This window comes from Pan troglodytes, chromosome 2, assembly GCF_028858775.2.
Source record: "Pan troglodytes isolate AG18354 chromosome 2, NHGRI_mPanTro3-v2.0_pri, whole genome shotgun sequence".
NCBI classification, from domain to species: Eukaryota; Metazoa; Chordata; class Mammalia; order Primates; family Hominidae; genus Pan; species Pan troglodytes.
The window spans coordinates 47,612,236-47,625,625 of NC_086015.1; the positions used below are offsets into that span (position 1 = coordinate 47,612,236).

At 44.8% G+C, this 13,390-nt stretch overlaps 1 protein-coding gene across 30 annotated transcripts in view; it reads right to left on the bottom strand.

Annotated features, from left to right (window-relative positions):
• ANO10 (anoctamin 10) overlaps positions 1 to 13,390 on the bottom strand; it is a 325,787-nt gene that overhangs the window by 249,889 nt on the left and 62,508 nt on the right. For 3 of the 30 annotated variants that reach the window (XR_010155571.1, XM_063806713.1, XM_016940851.4), the window contains exon 1: positions 6,363 to 6,522. The exons of 18 other annotated variants lie outside the window; for them this stretch is intronic. The gene's annotated coding sequence lies outside the window, so the exon portion shown is untranslated. Of the gene's footprint in view, positions 1 to 6,226; positions 6,569 to 13,390 lie in introns of those variants that run through there. 9 more of the 30 variants (XM_054680609.2, XM_063806722.1, XM_003309747.7 and 6 more) reach the window with 8 other exon arrangements.

Here is a 13,390-nt window from a genome sequence, read left to right on the forward strand (position 1 = left end):
GCCTCACATTTTCAACAGCAAATGTAAAATACACACTTCAGTTAAATCCAAATTTCATATATATATGTGTATATATTTTTTGTTTTTTGTTTTTTTTTTCTTGAGACGGAGTCTCATTCTGCTGCCCAGGCTAGAGTGCAGTGGCGCAATCTCGGCTCACTGCAACCTCCGCCTCCTGGGTTCAAGCGATTCTCCTGCCTCAGCCTCCCGAGTAGCTGGGACTACAGGGGCATGCCACCACGCCCAGCTAAGTTTTTGTATTTTTAGTAGAGACAGGGTTTCATCGTGTTAGCCAGGATGGTCTCGATCTCCTGACCTTGTGATCCACCCGCCTCGGCCTCCAAAAGTGCTGGGATTACAGGTGTGAGCCACCGCGCCCAGCTACCAAATGACATTTTTTCACTATATGATACAAGATATTTTGCTTTTCTTCACCAGATTAAAAGCATGCCAACCTTATATAAAAGCTACCTAGATTTAAAATGTGGTTTGTTCTGAGGAAAGGTCACATACTCAACAGTATGTGAAATAAAAGGATCCGTACATAAGCATATCATCTTCCATCCCGCACCTATCCAGGAGACTGCAAAGCTTCAGAGAGCTGGACAATGATAGACTCTTTAAGAGGGGAAGGAATCTTAGAGATCAGTTAAGCCCTCGCTATCATGTTACTCAGAAAGCCCTCGCTATCATGTTACTCAGACCCAAAGTCACACCACCGGTGTGGCAGAAGCAGAACTGGAATCCAATGCTCTTTGAACAACACCATGCCATCAGAAGACAACCTTTTTTCTTTCTGTGAACTTACCAGCCAATAAAGTCAAAGCCCATATTATGCCCTCATCATCAAAAAATAACACTAGCCTTGCTACAATCATGCAGGTGCATGCTGCAGCTCAATAATAACCTCAAGACCAACACAAGTGCTGGCATTGCCTGGATTCTGCTTTAAGCAATGAGAATCATGTAGGTAGAGGGAAGACAGGCTGCTGGGCTTTTTTAGTGGAAGCTGGTAAGCCTAGCCCCTTTAAGGCTCCAGGACATAAGATGCTCTTGGAGCTTTGAACACTGCAGTGACACAGTCCACAGTAAGAACCAGCTCTGCTCCTCTTGTGCCCATTTTCAGTCACTCTACACTTGTGCCAGCCGTTATGCCACAGTGCACACACAGGCCAGCTTACTTAAGCTGTCTCTTCTTTCTGTCCCTGCAGTTCCATCCAGGGGTGCTCTCTGCTCAGGAAATGTCTGTCCCCATATGGTAATCCCACCTGGGTATGTCCACTCCTCAGGGAATTGCCTGTATAGTAAAACCTCTGGGGATCCCCTCTCTTTGGGTTATTCCTGCCCCTCTCTGTGTTTTTTCATGCAGCAGGGTTATGGATGTGACAGACTTTCATCTTGCAGTTCCCTGGCCAGGCTTGCTCCAGTCTCTCTTCTCTAATTAGCTGGCTCAATGACGTAAATATCAAGTGTAAGGTGTAAAGCGGTGGAAACAAGAAGCCTCATGGCAGCCTTGGCCTAAACTGAGTTCTGCAATCTACTTTTACCAGAGGGTCTTAATGGGAACTTGCTCTACCATTACCAAGCATACGAGATGAAAAAATGGAAACAAAATACCAGACAGGGACATGAAGGCTTTAAGTCTTCCTGCAGGTGTAGCACAAACCTTATGGTTCCAGTTGGGGCCAATCTAAAAGCAAACAATGATTTGACCATACAGACTTCCTGGGCACCAGAGGGTAGAATGATTTCTGTATTGCAGCCAATATACTCCTTTGATCGGGACTCTCAGCCAGGACAGCAGCCAGGCTGATTATAAGGCACAGAGCAGCCAGGTTCCACACAGACCCTGGGGCGTGGGATCATGAGACAGCGATCCCAAATTGTGTTCTTTATCATGTGTCGAATTGCACACAGGGTCAAAGAGAGACCTACAAATAAGTTAAATTCATGTGGCTTTTACATTAACAACTGGATCACTGGCCCACAAGAGGTAAAGTCTGACCATTGTGGTCAAGATGTAGAGAAACACACTGTGAGTTCACCATGGAGAGGTCAGGGGAGTGTGTGGAGAGTGGGGAGTTATTTTAACAAGGATCAGGAAAAGAATAATGGATTCTTTATTCTGGGGATTATTCTTTTCCTGAATTTGGGTAAAGAAAAAAAAAAGTCAATGGAATTATCACAAACTCAAAGGTTAAGAAGGAAATGCATAACACTGTCTTCAGGAATCACCTTATTCCAGATTCAAAGAGAAACAGGAACGAAAAGTATTCTCAGTTATGAAGCAGATTAGGAAACACTTCAGTAAGAGAAAAATGAAGGACCGCACTGCTCAAGCTGGAAGATGAGAGGAATCTCCATAGGACAAAAGTTGCAATTTTAATGGCCAGGCTAAAAGAGGGCCAGGCCAGGCCAACTCCAGAGCACCCGAGATGCAGAGACACTACTTACCTACAGGCAGGCAGTTAATGGTGAGAGCAACTGTGGGAGCCTCCCTCCTTGTACCTAGGGCAGCTGCCTTGGGGAGTTACACAGATGTAGACAGACGTGAGAATGGAGAATCAGCCCCGCATACACCCATCCTTACTATAACAGTTTCTCAGTAACACAGATAACTTAGGGAAGCTGGTGAGGACCACTCCCTGAGGGAACTCCATGCCCTCAAGATTCCACAGGAAGGTACAGGAGAGGTGAGACACAGGATACTGAAGACAGTCCTGCCACAACAGCCCAGGCCAGATTAGATGCTGCACTAACCTCTGCACACAATCACTCAACTGAGTCTAGCCATGGAAGCACCAGTGAGGAAAACAAGAATATTTCCTCCTCTCACTCATGCCTCCATCTACTCTCATTACCCCAGATACTGCCAAGAGTTTGCTTGTTTTGGCTAGAATAATGTCAGAAATATACTGTGGCATCTCAGTAGAAATGCTCTAGAGGCTGTGAGGTGGCCCTGGGCTGAAGAAGTTCCCAAGAACAGACCTTTAAAACTGGGACAAGTTGATCACACTTGGTAAAGGGTAAAGGCCATTACTCTTTCCTCCAAAAGACCCAGGGACTGGAGTCAGCATCTGGCACTCTGTTTTTGAAAGATTCCCACTGCCAATTCATAGACTAATAAAAGAGATAATAAGCATGGATTACTCAGATCATGCTTTCTAGTCTGTAACTCCCAGAAGATTTAGAAATGGCATATAAAAGTAATTAAAAGGCACCTTATTAGTTACACGTCTTTTTTTTTTTTCTTTGAGGCAGAGTCTCGCTCTGTCGCCCAGGCTGGAGTGCAGTGGCGCAATCTCTGCTCACTGCAAGCTCCGCCTCCCGGGTTCACGCCATTCTCCTGCCTCAGCCTCCCGAGTAGCTGGGACTACAGGCATCCGCCACCATGCTCGGCTAATTTTTTTTTGTATTTTTAGTGGAGACGGGGTTTCACCGTGTTAGCCAAGATGGTCTCGATCTCCTGACCTCGTGATCCGCCTGCCTCAGCCTCCCAAAGTGCTGGGATTACAGGCATGAGCCACCGTGCCCAGCTATGGTTATACATCTTAATCAAACAGTAGTCTATTCATATAGAAAAGGAAGATAAATATCCCCTTCTAAGGGATAGGTTTTGGATATGAATTCAGGGGAGATGTGTGCTTTCTAGCAGGCCTGCTTCACTTTACAGGTCTGCACCAGGTCATCCTGTTTAGGAGGCTGCTCAGGTTAAAAGAGGCTAAGGACATATGACGACTAAATACAGTGTAGGATCTCAGACTGGATCCTAAATATTAGTGGGACAATTAGTGAAATTTGAATAAGGTCTGTAGATTACACTAATAGAATTGTATCAATGTCAATTTCCTGGTTTCAACAATTGCACCATCGTCATCTAAGATGTTCACATCTGGGGAAGCTAGGTGAAGGGCATAAGGAAATTTGTACTATTTTTGCAACTTCTTGTAAATCTAAAATTATTTCAAAACAAGAAACTTTTTAAAAAGAGCCTCTTCCAGGGGCTGGGCACAGTAGCTGAGGCCTGTAATCCCAGCACTTTGGGAGTCCATGGCGGGTGGATCTATTGAGCTCAGGAGTTCAAGACCAGCCTGGGCAACATGACGAAACCCTGTCTCTACAATAAATACAAAAAAAAAGAAAAAAAAAAATTAGCTGGATACGGTGAAGCTCTCGCCTGTAGTCCCAGCTACCCAGGAGGCTGAGATGGGAGGATCACCTGACCCCAGAGGTCAAGGCTGCAGTGAGCTGTGACTGCACCACTGCACGCACTGCAGTTTGGGCAACAGAGTGAGACCTTGTCCAAAAAAAAAAAAAAAAAAATCCTCTTCCACCCAAAATTCCGTAATTTCCTAACACATACACACAAAAACTCATACACATTAAAAATAAGTTTTTGATTCACACATGACATGAGATTTATTGTGAGCTTTTAACCATTAAAACAAAGGTTTACTGCTTATAAAAACAGAAGGCTAGAGACAATTTAACTGACAGATGAGAAATAGGCTTAGTACAGCTCTCATGCAAGCCATGACAAATATATCCATTTGAGGAACACTGATTTTTCACCTCCAAGCACAGTACTAGGCACATAACTAAAACTCTAATATTTAAAAAAAGAATGAATCCACATGATGAATGATTATACAAGCATTTTCAAAGATGTTTAAGAAGAATTTGATCCACAAAAATGCTAAGTGAGAAAATGTAAGGTGGAAAGAAAAAGCAAAAGTATGAAGTAATATAACAATATTACCCCAATTAGGTAACAATACTACCCTAATTTTGTGTACATTCATATACACAAAAATACAAAAATTAGGAAGAAATGCATCAAAATGTTATTACATGTGGCAAAACTACAGATTTTAATTTTCATCCTTATAATTTTCTCTGTCTTCCAAGTTGTCTACAATGAAAAAAGTTGGCCAGCACAGTGGCTCACGTCTGTAATCCCAGCACTTTGGGAGGCCGAGGTGGGAGGATTACCTGAGGTCAGGAGTTCAAGACCAGCCTGGCCAACATGGTGGAACCCCATCTCTACTAAAAACACAAAAATTAGCCGGGCGTGGTGGCAGGCGCCTATAATCCCAGCTACTCGGGAGAATCGCTTGAACCCGAGAGGCGGAGGTTGCAGTGAGCAGACATTGTGCCACTGCACTCCAGCCTGGGCGACAGAGCGAGACTCCGTCTCAAAAAACAAAACAAAACAAAAAAAAAACAAAAAGAAAAAAGTTTCAGTGGGTTTAAGTGCATTTACACACTTCAATTTATCAAGACTTTTCTATGCCCTTCCATTATTTTAGATCTTTCAAATTTCATTCATCTGCAACTCTACGATTCTTTCAGCAACAGCTGTTCAGAACAGATGATTTACTTTCCATAGCGAATTTTAAACTGTTTATCATGCAGAATGGGCCCTTAGAAAACATCTAGTCCTCTAGATTTGTATGACTTTAAATTAAAAGTAGACACTACAAAGTGGATTTAACCGCTTTAAACCCCACAGGATTAGATTTAAACTCCGCAGGATTTAAGGCAATATGATACAACTGTGTCTTGAGTCTGAATAAACCTCAGCTGCACTTTTTAAGTCTGGGATCTCCATACACCGTCCTGCTGGAATCTAAGGTTTTACAGAAGGCAGCGCACACCAATGCTGGTGCTGTGAAGGCACCCACAAAATCAGACGCTGCCTATAGGGGAGAACCCCATTCCATCCACGTTTCTCAGGTGTCCCAGGCACTAGCCAGACAGGTATCTATTATTTAAACTGTACAGTATGTCCCAGTCAAAAGCCTGGAAACCCAGTCACCTCAATGTGAGCATTATCCTGCAAGCTCGCTCCGGCCAAACCTGCTTGGAGACAGCCTAGTCCGCCCTGATTCCCGGACTGCCCGGGAAGCAAGAACCCCGGGACCCGCGAGCTGACCCTTCGAAAAACCACCCTTCACTCCGCTCCGCCGACCACCCCACTCACTGCCTCCTTCCCCAAAGCGCTGAGGCCCCCAACATCCTCCATCCTGACTTCACCAGCCCCAAATTTCCGCCTCACCGCCTTTCTCTCAGGACTCAAACCCTCGCCCCAGACCCATAATCCCCTCCACAAACCTCTCCCCCCCCCCCTGCGACCGCCGCTCCCCGCAACACCTTCACTCGTCCCTGTCCCCACAGCCCCCGCGCCCATCCTGGTCCCACTTCCCATCCCCAGGGGTGCTGGCACCGGGAGGCGGCCCGGGAACGCAGGGCGGCGACCAGGCGGAGCTCCTAGAGCCTGCAGCGGCCGGGGCTCTGTGGCTGCAAGGGGCCGGGCTCTGCTGCGGACAGCTGGGGGGTCCGAGGTGCCCTCCCCGACTCACCAGCCGCCGCAGCGCTCCACGTCTTCGGAGGCGGGTCCGAGAGCCGGCGAGAACCGGAGGCCGGGCGAAAGAGTGCTCGGTGCGGGGGGCGGGCCAGGCCAGTGGGGCGGGCGCCGCCGAGCGCTGGGCGTGACGGACGCGGCGGGGCCTAGATGCGGTCACACGCAGGGGGGGCGGGGCCGCGGCGGGAGAGGCGGGGCCTCACTGGGCGGTAGCTCCGGGAGGGGCGGAACTGCGGTGGGAGGGGCGGAACTGCGGTGGGAGGGGCGGGGCCTCACTGGGTGATCCTAGTGGACGAGAACCTAGACTGGAACCGGTCCGAAGAAGAAAAGGCAGCCCTCATTGGGCTGTCGCCTGGAACAGGAGCCCAGGCCGGGAGAAAGAGAGGGGCGTGCCTAACGTACTGTACCACCCATCGAAATCCGGACGGCAGCGGGAGAGGCGCGGCCGAGAAGGCAGAGGCCTGGTTGGGCTGTCACTCCGAGCCGGGGCGGCATGTGGCTGGGCTCTCCAACCGCGAGCGGTCTGGGCAGGGGAAAGGAATACGCCCCTTCACATTTCCCTCTTCCATCTCTTAAAGACCAGAACCTAATTTTCTGGTCACTTTCAGGTATAAGAACAAGTCTCATTTTAACTGTAGCTCACTTTCAAGTTGTGAAAAACGCAGATCCTTTTATAATTAAAACCTAACATCCAACCACAGCCAAATCCCAAAACCCTTGCTCCTCCTAGAAATCGCCAGACACCTTTCCACCTCCAGGCTCAGGGTCTTTGCCCCAGCCATTCCCTCTGCCCAGAAAGCTCTTCCCTCGGTTGGCTGCTTGGCTCACTTCCTCACCTCCCTCAGTATTTGCTGGGCTCTCACTTTCTCCCTGAGGCCCTTTCTGACCATCCTACTTAATACCTGTTCTCATCTGCTCCTCACCCCACCATTTCCTTACCTGCTCTCCTATTTCTTCTGTCCACCACACTTTTTGACTTTTTGTTGTTGTTGTTTTGAGATAGAGCCTCGCAATGTCACCCAGGCTGGAGTGCAGTGGCGCAGTCTCGGCTCACTGCAACCTCCGCCTCCCGGGTTCAAGCGATTCTCCTGCCTCAGCCTCCTGAGTAGCTGGGATTACAGGCGCGCACCACCATGCCCAGCTAATTTTTGTATTTTTTGTAGAGACAGGGTTTCACTATGTTGGCCAGGCTGGTCTAGAACTCCTGACCTCAGGTGATCCGCCTGCCTCGGTTTCCCAAAGTGCTGGGATTACAGGCGTGAGCCACCGCGCCCTGCCGGCTTTAAGTGTTTTTAGTTACCCAGGGTCTACCACAGTCTGAAAATAGGTGAGGCCAGAACAATAAGATATTTGGAGAGAGAAAGAGAGACCATATTCACCTTTTATTACAGTCTATTTTTATAATTGTTCTATTTTATTATTATTCATTGTTGTTAATCCCTTACTGTACCTAATTTAAAAATGAAACTTTATCATAGTATGTATGTATGTGTAGGAAAAAACATAGTATACATAGAGTTTTATACTATCCTCAGTTTCAAGCATCCACTGTGGATCTTGGAATGTATCTCCCACAGATAATGGAGGATTACCAGCCCCAATGTTTAGAACAGTGTTAGGTCCATAGCAGACAAGCAATAATTCTGAAATGAAAAATTAAAAAAATGAATGAACACTTTCTGCCTCCATACATCCAGCTTTGGCCAGATCAATGCCTCAACAAACTGCAGTGGGGAGAAGGCTGGTCTGTTCTTTACTCCCCACCCTGCTCTGGGTCTTCCAGGTTCCAGGCAGGAGGCAGGGAAACTAAAAGAAAGGAGCAGAAGACTCGTTACTTGGTAGGAGCAGTTTGTCATTCTTTCTAGTCCTCTGATGCTATCATGGCAGCTCACAACATTATTAACCAGTTTTTGTGCAGCTATCTTTTTGTAGGTCCTGTGTGGTTATGTTCAGAAGTTCTCTCTTTCTTCTGAAAATCAGGACAAATTATTTACGAACTTCAATAAGTTTAGACATGAATTACTCCTTAGACTTTTGTTTTTAAATTGTACTCTTCCTATCTTCTCATCCTAGAACTCACGGCCATCCTCCATATAATTTCATTTTCTTATATTTATGTGGCTGGAGGAATTAGGAAGAAAAATGAATGGAAATATAAAAGTCATTTTCTCTTGTATAATCTTATTTCATCTCCACAATTAACAAATTAAAACTTTCTGTTAAGTATAGCAAATTGTTGGACAGCATAAATGGCAAACCTGAGTTAATGACATAGATCCCTATATAGTAGTCCCCCTTAGCCACATTTCAATACCCCCACTGGATGCCTGAAACCACAGATAGTACTGAACCCTGTATATATTATGTTTTTTTGACCTGATAGCCTAGATGGCTGCTAAGTGACCAAAAGGTATGTAGCACTGATATAGTTTGGATCTGTGTCCTCACTTAAATCTCATGCTGAATTGTAATCTCCAGTATTGGGGGTGGGGCCTGGTGCAAGGTGATTGGATCATGGGGGTAGATTTCTCATGAATGGTTTAGCACCATCCTCTTGGTGCTGTCCTCGAAATAGTGAGAGACTTTTCACAAGATCTGGCTGTTTAAAAGTGTGTGGCATCTTGCTCTCTCTCTGTTGCTCCTGCTCTCGCCATGTGATATGCCTGCTCCCCCTTTGCTGTCTGCCATGATTTTAAGTTTCCTGAGGCCTTCCCAGAAGCCAAGCAGATGCCAGCATCATGCTTCCTGTACAGCCTGAAAAACCAGAGCCAATTAAACCTCTCTGCTTTATAAATTACCCAGTCTCAGTTATTTCTTTATAGCAATATGAGAATGGACTAATACAAGGACCTACAGTATGGACACACCGGACAAAGAGATGATTCACATCGCAGGAGGGATGGAGTAGGACAGGCGGAGATTTCATCACGATACTCAGAATGGCACACAATTTAAAACTTATGCAATGTTTATTTCTGGAATTTTCCATGTAATGTTTTCTGACCTCAGTTGACTGAAGGTAATTGAAACCATGGAAAGAGAAACTGTGGCTAAGGAGAACTACTGTATCAATTACCTATGACTGCATGTCAAACAATTACACAGAATTAGGGATTCCTTTCTCCACTTGTCTCTTTTTGGGTATTTCCTCCATGTTCTCTCTGGCTTCCAAGAGTCCCTTTTCCCAACTCCTCTGTCCAGAAGGACAGGTTTTCTCTCAGGTGACTGTGTCACCATACCACTGCAGGGCAGCTCCCAGACTGGGAATGGCTTCAGGGAAAGGGAGGGAGAGAAAAAAGGAATAAGCAGTTTCCACCACTTTCTCTAGCTTGCAGCAGCCTTTTTTCCTGGTCCTGTGGCTACATGGTCCGGCTTCTCTCGGACATTTTGCTGATAGTGTCTGGTTGACAATTCCCAATTCATCTGTCCTCAGATCAAAGCCAAGAGGTAGAGGAGAAAAAAATAAAAACAAGACTCTCACTACTACTCTATCTGTCTTTCTTCAGGCTTTGAGTTCCCTGCCATCATGATCCACCTGCTATTATTTACTTTTCAGAGTCCTTGGGTAGTTGTTCTTTATATTTTATCTAGAGGTTTCAGTAGTGATCGATCAGTAGCAGACATGGGCAGCAGTGGACTTACTCTATTTTGGTCAGAAATGGAACTCATCAATCTAATAGATGAAAAAACATTTTAAGTCGTATTTTTCTTATGAAGAGTGAGTTCGAGAGCATCTTCTCAGGTTAAAGAGACATTTGTCTTTCATTTTCTGTGAATTATCTATTTATTTGTATTGTCTAATTTTCTACTATGTATAGAAACTCTTTATATAATAGAATAGTCCTTTTTCTTAGATATGAATGTCAAAACTTTTCCTCAGTTTGTCACGTCCTTTGATTTATCTTATGCTACTTTGTTTTTGTTTTTGTTTATTGGCCATGAAAACTATTTCTAACTGGTCAATTTTACCAGGCTTTTCTTTTACTACGTACTACTTCTGGGTTGCATCGTACTTAGAAAGACCTCCACCTCTCTCTCTCTTCAATTACTTTTTTTTTTTTTTTAACGGGTCTAGCTCTGTTCCCCAGGCTAGAGTGCAGTGGCATGATCTAGGCTCACTGCAACTTCCGCCTCACGGGTTCAAATGCTTCTCCTGCCTCAGCCTCCCAAGAAGCTGGGACTACAGGCGTAAGCCACCACACCCAACTAATTTTTGTATCTTTATTAGAGACAGGGTTTCACCATGTTGGTCAGGCTGGTCTCGAACTCTTGACCTCAAGTGACCCACCCACCTCGGACTCTCAAAGGGCTGGGATTACAGGCATGAGCCACCATGCCTGGCCCAATTACTTTTTAAATTCTTCCATGGTTTCTTGTTTACATCTCATGATGTTATGTTCTTCACTTTTTTTTTTTTTGAGACTGAGTCTCGCTGTATCGCCCAGGCTGGAGTACAGTGGTGTACTCCTGGCTCACTGCAACCTCTGCCTCCCAGGTTCAAGCAATTCTCATGCATGCCTCAGCCTCCCGAGTAGCTGGGATTACAGGCATGTGCCACCACACCCGGCTAATCTTTGTATTTTTTTAGTAGAGACTGTGTTTCACCATGTTGGCCAGGCTGGTTTTGAACTCCGGACCTCAAGTGATCTGCCCACCTTGGCCTCCCAAAGTGCTGGGATTACAGGCATGAGCCACCGTGCCCAGCCATGTTCTTTACTTTTAAAATTTGACCAATCAGGAATTTATTTTGATTTGAGGTAAATGGAGTGGATCCAACTTTATATCTTGATAGCTACACATTTTTCCAACCCCATTTCATTAATAATCCATATTTCCCCTACTGATTTTAAATGCCACCATTATCATATACTAAATTTCCTTCCCTATTTATGAACTTTCTATTCTGTCTTATTAATCTGTTGGTTTATCTCTGTACCAGAATCATAAGATTTTAATTTTTGAATCTTCATAATACTTCATTCTCTCTCTTTAAACTCTACAATACAATCAGAAAAGTCAACCCACCCACCCACCCAGCAGTTCCTGTATTTCTCATTCCCTTCATAACCACCTACAATAGCAGCCACTGAAGACTCACTGTCAGTAAATTGTTCATCCAAGGTGACCATGTACTTTCACTGTTCATCCAAGGTGATAATTTACATAATTTTTCTTCTGTATGCTTAGATTCATAGCATCCCATTTTCCACTAAGTGACAAGGCCACCATCCACCATTGTCTTCAAACCCAGCCAGTACCAGATTCCCAGTTTCAGGGTCTGATTTCTGCAACCACTTCCAATACCAAACTTGTCAGTCAAATTTCAGTACAGAAAACAGAAATCACTGTGTGTATTTTACACAGGAAGATATTTAATAAAGAGAACTAAGTTCTTACCAAATCGGTGGAAGGCCTGGAGAAACAGCTCTGGGCTGGACATCTTGGAGTGAACAACTCTACTGGGCCAGTCTACCAAGGAAGCTGCTGGGTCTGAGGCCACTGGAGCCAGGCTAGGCCTGGCACCAAGGCCATGGCCTGAATGTGGACACCTTAATCTGTGATCTAGGGATTTCTGAGTTTGATCAAGAAGCTGCCACAGTCACTACTGCTTCTTAACACCCAGGAAGCTGAAGAATAAGGACTGAAACTTGTGACAAAGAAGCCACAACCTTCCTATTCAGGGGAGGTGTCCAAAGCCACAGGAGGATGGTTTCCTAACCTCCACCTGCCTGATACCAAGATAGTGCATCTAACTGGAGAGCCTGATGTTGTTTTTAGGACTCCGACCTCTAATACCTCTTTACATAAATCTTGCTCGTTTCTTATAGAGTTTATTTCTAGGCAATTTATCTTTCTAATTGCTAAAGAAACTGTTGTTTCTTCCATTATATCTTCTGATTAGTTGCTGCATATATATATATATATATCATTAATTTCAGTATATTAATATTATACTCAGAATAAAATCTCATAGTTTATAGTGGTCGGGTTTTTTGTTTGTTTGTTTGTTTGTTTATGTGACAGAGTGTTGCTCTGTCACCAGGCTGGAGTGCAGTGGCGCTATCTAGGCTTACCACAATCTCCATCTCCCAGATACAGGCGATTCTCCTGCCTCAGCCTCCTGAGTAGCTGGGACTACAGGTGTGCATAGTAGTTGGTTCTTTTAGGATTTCCAAGTTTACAGTCATATAATATAAAGATAATAAGTATTTTTCCTCCTTTCTTGTCTTGTTTCTGGTATTAAGAATATGTTTTTGGTGTTTACTCAGCAAGGAGGTGTTGTGGGAAGTCAGGGACCCCAAACGGAGGGACCGACTGAAGCCATGGCAGAAGAACATGGATTGTGAAGATTTCATGGACATTTATTAGTTCCCCAAATTAATACTTTTATAATTTCTTATGCCTGTCTTTACTGCAATCTCTAAACATAAATTGTGAAGATTTCATGGACACTTATCACTTCCCCAATCAATACCCTTGTGATTTCCTATGCCTGTCTTTACTTTAATCTCTTAATCCTGTCAGCCGAGGAGGATGTATGTCGCCTCAGGACCCTGTGATAATTGCCTTAACTGCACAAATTGTAGAGCATATGTGTTTAAACAATATGAAATCTGGGCACCTTGAAAAAAGAACAGGATAACAGCAATGTTTAGGAAACAAGAGAGATAACCTTCAACTCTGACTGCTGGTGAGCCAGGCAGAACAGAGCCATATTTCTCTTCTTTCAAAAGCAAATTGAAGAAATATCCCTGAATTCTTTTTCTCAGCAAGGAACATCCCTGGGAAAGACAGAATATGCACTTAGGGGTAGGTCTATAGATGGCCCCCCGGGTGTGGCCGTCTTCTATGGTCAAGGCTGTAGGGGTGAAATAGACCCCAGTCTCCCATAGTGTTCCCAGGCTCATTTGGAAGAGGAAATTCCCACCTAATAAATTTTGGTCAGACCGGTTGCTCTCAAAACCCTGTCTCCTGATAAGATGTTATCAATGACAATGGTGCCCAAAACTTCATTAGCAATTTTAA